This window comes from Dasypus novemcinctus, chromosome 3, assembly GCF_030445035.2.
Source record: "Dasypus novemcinctus isolate mDasNov1 chromosome 3, mDasNov1.1.hap2, whole genome shotgun sequence".
NCBI lineage: Eukaryota > Metazoa > Chordata > Mammalia > Cingulata > Dasypodidae > Dasypus > Dasypus novemcinctus.
Window position 1 is genome coordinate 134,272,506 of NC_080675.1, and position 6,226 is coordinate 134,278,731.

Consider the following 6,226-nt stretch of genomic DNA (forward strand, 5'->3'; position numbering starts at 1 on the left):
TCTTCATCACATCATACAAAGGGTTCATACTATCATCATGACATCATTCCTCCGAGGAGACCTGGTTCCTTTTATTGGAGAATGGTGTTTAGAAACCAAGATCTTGGCACTTGCTGTGCTTATTGCTACTGGGATGTCATTAAATCTAGGCCCTCTCTGCTGACAGAACAAGGAAACGTGTGTGTATGCTAACCTAGGGTACATAGGCATTACTTTTCTTTTTTTTTACATGAAACCATCTCTGTCTATATTAAGTAAAACATGAGCTCATACTAATGTCTCCAGCACTAACCCATGACCACATGGATCATTCTAGCCTCCTACTCTTGCTAATCTGTAACCTCCAACAACAACAGTGAGAAAAATGGCTCTTACCATTCACATCTTCTCATTTTTACCTTCTAATTCATCAATTATCTCTTCTACAGCTATATTTACTCCACTATCTAGCCTATTATCAAAAGCAGAATTTCATAACAGTTTTTTGAAAAGCATATTGAATATTTTGATGCCAAGAACATATAGTTACTACTATTTGAATTTTATCAGAAACCTTCCCAGAAATAAGTATTTTATTTTATTTTATTTTTTAATTGATTTTGTAAAAATATTACATTAAAAAAATATATATGAGGACCCCTTCAACCCCACCACCCCCACCCAACCACTCCCCCCCCAGCAACACTCATTCCCATCATCATGACACATCCATTGCATTTGGTAAGTACATCTCTGGGCACCTCTGCACCTCAAGGTCAATGGTCCACATCATGGCCCATACTCTCCCCCATTCCATCCAGTGGGCCCTGGGAGGATTTACAATGTCCGGTGATTGCCCCTGAAGCACCATCCAGGGCAGCTCCAAGTCCCTAAGACGCCTCCACATCTCGTCTCTTCCTGCCATTCCCCATACCCATTAGCCACCATGTCCACTTTTCCCACTCCAATGCCACCTTTTCTCTGTGGACATTGGATTGGTTGTGTCCATTGCACCTCTATGTCAAGAGGAGGCTCAGATTCCACATGGATACTGGATGCAATCCTCCCGCTTTCAGTTGTAGGCACTCTAGGCTCCATGGTGTGGTGGTTGTCCTTCTTCAACTCCATCTTAGCTGAGTGAGGTGAGTCCAATAAATCAGATTGTAGGTGCTGGAGTCTGTTGAGGCTCAGGGCCTGGCTATCACATTGTCAGTCCAGAGATTCAGATCCCCTAAATATATCTTAAACCCCAACACCAACTACAACTCCAGCACATTAGCATGAAAGTCTTATGAAGAGAGATCCCATCTGAGTCCAGATTCATCACGCATAAACACCAGCTCCAAAGAAGGGCCATCTGACATGGCAGTTAACCCCATCTGCCATGACCATAGCACCCATGGATCTCTTTAACCCTCAAAGGAACCAATACCTGGGGGTTGTATCTACTTTATTTGTCTCTCAGACTCTGCTCAGTTGTGCATAAGGGCAATCCTTCTGACAGCCTCCAGACTCTTTTTTAGAGACTCGTAGCCATATAAACTCATTTCTCCTTTCCATTTCCCCCTTACATTAGGTCAAACAGCATTTTAAAGTTATGTTATATTATGTAGACAGGGATATTCTGCTGATCCGCATTGAACCTTCCATTCAAGGTCATTCTCCAGTTGCATCATCAGTTGGTAGTTGATAGTGATCCCTCGGTGCCAGGGAGGCACATCCCCAGAAATAAGTTTTAATAATGGGTCTATCTTTTTAGCTTTGGAGAAAATTTCGATGCCTACTCGCTTAATGAAACGGGGCACATCTCTGTCACCTCTTTGCTTAAAATGAACCTACATCTCATCTAGAGGGGAATCATTCAGTTGTTCCCAGGGGCCTCTTTATTTAATATACATCCTTAAATAGCACTAAGAACCCCTCAGAAAGGTTATAAAATTAATCAGTTAAAGAGAAAAACAATATGATTACTTCAGGAGATATAGAAAAATCAGTGATAAGATCAATACCATTCTGAGCAACATAGGAATTAGGGATTTTCTTAATCTGATAAAAGGTAACAAGAATAAATCAGGGAAACGGACTTCGGCCCAGTGGTTAGGGCGTCCGTCTACCACATGGGAGGTCCGCGGTTCAAGCCCCGGGCCTCCTTGACCCGTGTGGAGCTGGCCATGCGCAGTGCTGATGCGCGCAAGGAGTGCTGTGCCACGCAAGGGTGTCCCCCGCGTGGGGGAGCCCCACGCGCAAGGAGTGCACCCATAAGGAGAGCCGCCCAGCGCAAAGGAGGGAGCAGCCTGCCGAGGAATGGCGCCGCCCACACTTCCCGTGCCACTGACGACAACAGAAGCGGACAAAGAAACAAGACGCAGCAAAAAGACACAGAAAACAGACAACCAGGGGAGGGGGGGAAATTAAATAAATAAATAAATCTTTAAAAAAAAAAAAAAAGAATAAATCAAAGGGAAGTAGACTTGGCCCAATGGATAGGGCGTCCTCCTACCACATGGGAGGTCTGTGGTTCAAACCCCAGGCCTCCTTGACCCGTGTGGAGCTGGCCCATGCGCAGTGCTGATGCCCACAAGGAGTGCCCTGCCACGCAGGGGTGACCCCGCGTAGGGGAGCCCCACGTGCAAGGAGTGAGCCCTGTAAGGAGAGCCACCCAGCATGAAAGAAAGTGCAGCCTGCCCAAGAATGGCACTGACACAACAAGATGACGCAACAAAAAGAAACACAGAATCCCAGTATCGCTGATAAGGATAGAAGCATTTACAGAAGAACACACAGTGAATGGACACAGCAGGCAACTGGGGGAGAGAGGGGGGAATAAATAAATAAATCTTTAAAAAAAGGAATAAATCAAAAATCACACTTAATAATACACACTTAGAACCATTCCATTTAGAATAAGTAACAAGTTAAGGCTGACTTTAATTACTGTTCCCATAAATATTGTAGCATAAAATGTATTAAGACCAGAGAAAGAAATGAGTCTTCATTTGCAAATAACATAATTGCCTACTCAGATAATCTAACAGGAAACATGGATGTATTTTTTAAAAATATACATTTCTTAATTAAATGTACTGGATACATATAAATTTTTTTTTAGTCGTACAATATGTTACACAATATATTTGGTTCATAGTAATGCAATCATACAGTATTTGTCCTTTTGTGTCTGGCTTTCTTCACTCAACATAATGTCCTCCAGCTACATCTATGCTTTAGTACTTCATTTTTTTTTCTTACAGCTGTATAATGTTTCATACTGAAAATATACCACAGTTTGTTTATCCATTCATCAGTTGATGGATACCTGGTTTTTTTCCAACTTTTGGCAATCGAGAATAATGCCACTATAAACGCTGGTGTCCAGATGTCTGTTTGTGTCACTGCTCTCGGTTCTTTTGGGTGTATACTCAGTAGCGGTATTGCAGGGTCACATGGCAAGTCTATATTCAACTTCTTTAGGAACTGCCAAACAATCCTGCCCAGTGGCTATACCATTCCACATCCCCACCAACAGAGAATAAGTGTTCCTATCTCTCTTCATCCTTTCCAGCACTTGTAGTTCTCTGTCTTTTTAATAGCAGCTGTCTAATAGGTGTGAAATGATATCTCATTGTAGCTTGATCTACATTTCCATAATCCTTAGTGATTGAGCATTTTTTTCATGTGGCTTTCTTTTTTTTCCATTTTGTATTTCTTCTTTGGACAAATGTCTATTCAAGTCTTTTGCCCATTTCTTAATTTGATCATTTGTCTTTTTCTTGTTGAGTTGTAACATCTCTTTATATATCCTGGATACTAAGCCCTTATAAGACATAGGATTTCCAAACAGTTTCTCACATTGAGTCGGCTGACTTTTCACCCTTTTGACAAAGTCCTGTGAGGTGCAAAAGTGTTTAATTTTGAGGAGGTCCCATTCATCTATTTTTTCTTTTGTGCTCATGCTTTTGGTGTAAAGTCCAAGTAACCACCACCTACTACAAGGTCTTGAAGATGTTTCCCTACATTTACCTCTAGTAGTTTTAAGGTCCTGGCTTTTATGTTTAGGTCTTTGATTCATTTTGAGTTGAATCTTGTATAGGGAGTGAGAAAGGGGTCCTCTTTAATTCTTTTGGTTATGGATGTCCAGCTCTCCCATCACCATTTGTTGAAGAGACTGTTTTGTCCCGTTAACATGGACTTGGTAGGTTTGTCAAAATCCAGCTGGCCATATAGGTGAGGGTTTATTTCTGGATCCTCAGTTCTATTCTACTGATTGATGTGTCTATCTTTATGCCAATACCATGCTGTTTTGACCACTGTAGCTTTGTAATATGTATCAAGGTCAGGTAGTGAAATTTTTCCCATGTTGCTCTTCTTTTTCAGAATGCTTTTGGCTATTTGGGTGCACTTTCCCTTCCAAATGAATTTGGTAATTGCCTTTTCTAATTCTGTGAAGTAAGCTGTTGGTATTTTGATTGGAATTGCATTGAATCTATACATCAGTATGGGTAAGATTGACATCTTCAAATATTTATTCTTCCAATCCATGAACACTGAATGTGTATCCATTTGTTTAGGTCCTTTCAAATTTCTTTTAGCATTGTTTTGTAGTTTTCTGTATATAGGTCCTGTACTTCTTTGGTTAAATTTTTTTTTTTAATGTTTTTTTTTTTTTAATTGACTTTGTAATAATATTACATTAAAAATATATATGTGAGGTCCCATTCAACCCCACCCCCCCACTCCCCCTCTCCACCCCCAACAACACTCGTTCCCATCATCATGACACATCCCTTGGATTTGGTAAGTACATCTTTGGGCACCTCTGCACCTCATAGACAATGGTCCACATCATGGCCCATACTCTCCTCCATTCCATCCAGTGGGCCCTGTGAGGATCCACGATGTCCGGTGATCACCCCCGAGGCGCCATCCAGGGCAGCTCCACGTCCCAAATACGCCCCCACCTCTCATCTCTTCCTGCCCTTCCCCATACCCATCGTCCACCATGTCCACTTTTCCCAATCCAATGCCACCTCTTCTATGTGGACATTGGATTGGTTGTGTCCATTGCACCTCTATGTCAAGAGGAGGCTCAGATTCCACATGGATGCTGGCTGCCATCCTCCCATTTTCAGTTGTAATCACTCTAGGCTCCATGGTGTGGTGATTGTCCTTCTTCAACTCCATCTTAGCTGAGTGTGGTAAGTTCTTTGGTTAAATTAATTCCCAGGTATTTGAGTCATTTTTGTTGCTTTGTAAATGGAATATTTCCCCTGATTTCCTCCTCAGATTGTTCAGTACCAGTGTACAAAAACATTACTGATTTTTATGTGTTTATCTTTTATCCTGCCAGTTTGCTGAACTCATTTATTACCTCAAGTAGCTTTGTGTAGATACTTCAGAATTTTCTAAATACAGGATCATGTCGTCATCAAACAGTGAGAGTTTTATTCCTCTTTTCCTATTTGGATGCCTTTAATTTTTTTTTCTTGTCTAATTGAAGTAGTTAGAACTTCTAGTACAATATTGAATAACACTGTTGACAGTGGGCATCCTTGTCTTGTTCCAAATCTTAGAGGGAAAGCTTTCAACCTTTCCCCATTGAGTATGATGTGGGCTGTGGAGAATCCATGGATGAATTATTAAAACTAATAAGAATTCAACAAGGTTGTTGGATACAAGAGCAATATAAAAAATAAACAGAATTCTTACCTATCTGCGACAATCATCTAGCATACCAAATTTTTAAAGACCTCATCTACTATAGCATCATGTGACTAAGGATAATCTGACAAAAGACATCCAATATCTGAATAAAGATAATTATAAAACTTTAATGAAGGGTTTGAAAGAAACTCCCAATAAATGTTCAAAGAACAAACATGCAATGCCCTAAAGTCAAAAATGTCCCCCAATTAAATTCCAATTAAAATCTCAATATTTTTAAACTGTCAAGTTTAAAATTCATCCTAAAATTCATACAGAAAAGCAAAAAGCCAATAATAGGTGAGATATTTCTGGAAAAAAAGGAGAGAGGATGACTTGTCCTAATAGATAAAGACTTATTATAAAACTACACTGGGGGAAGCGGACTTGGCCCAATTGGATAGGGCTTCCGCCTACCACATGGGAGGTCCACGGTTCAAACCCCGGGCCTCCTTGACCCGTGTGGAGCTGGCCCATGTGCAGTGCTGATGGGCACAAGGAGTGCCATGCTGATGTGGGCTATGGGTGGAAGGCTCTTTGTCTCTTC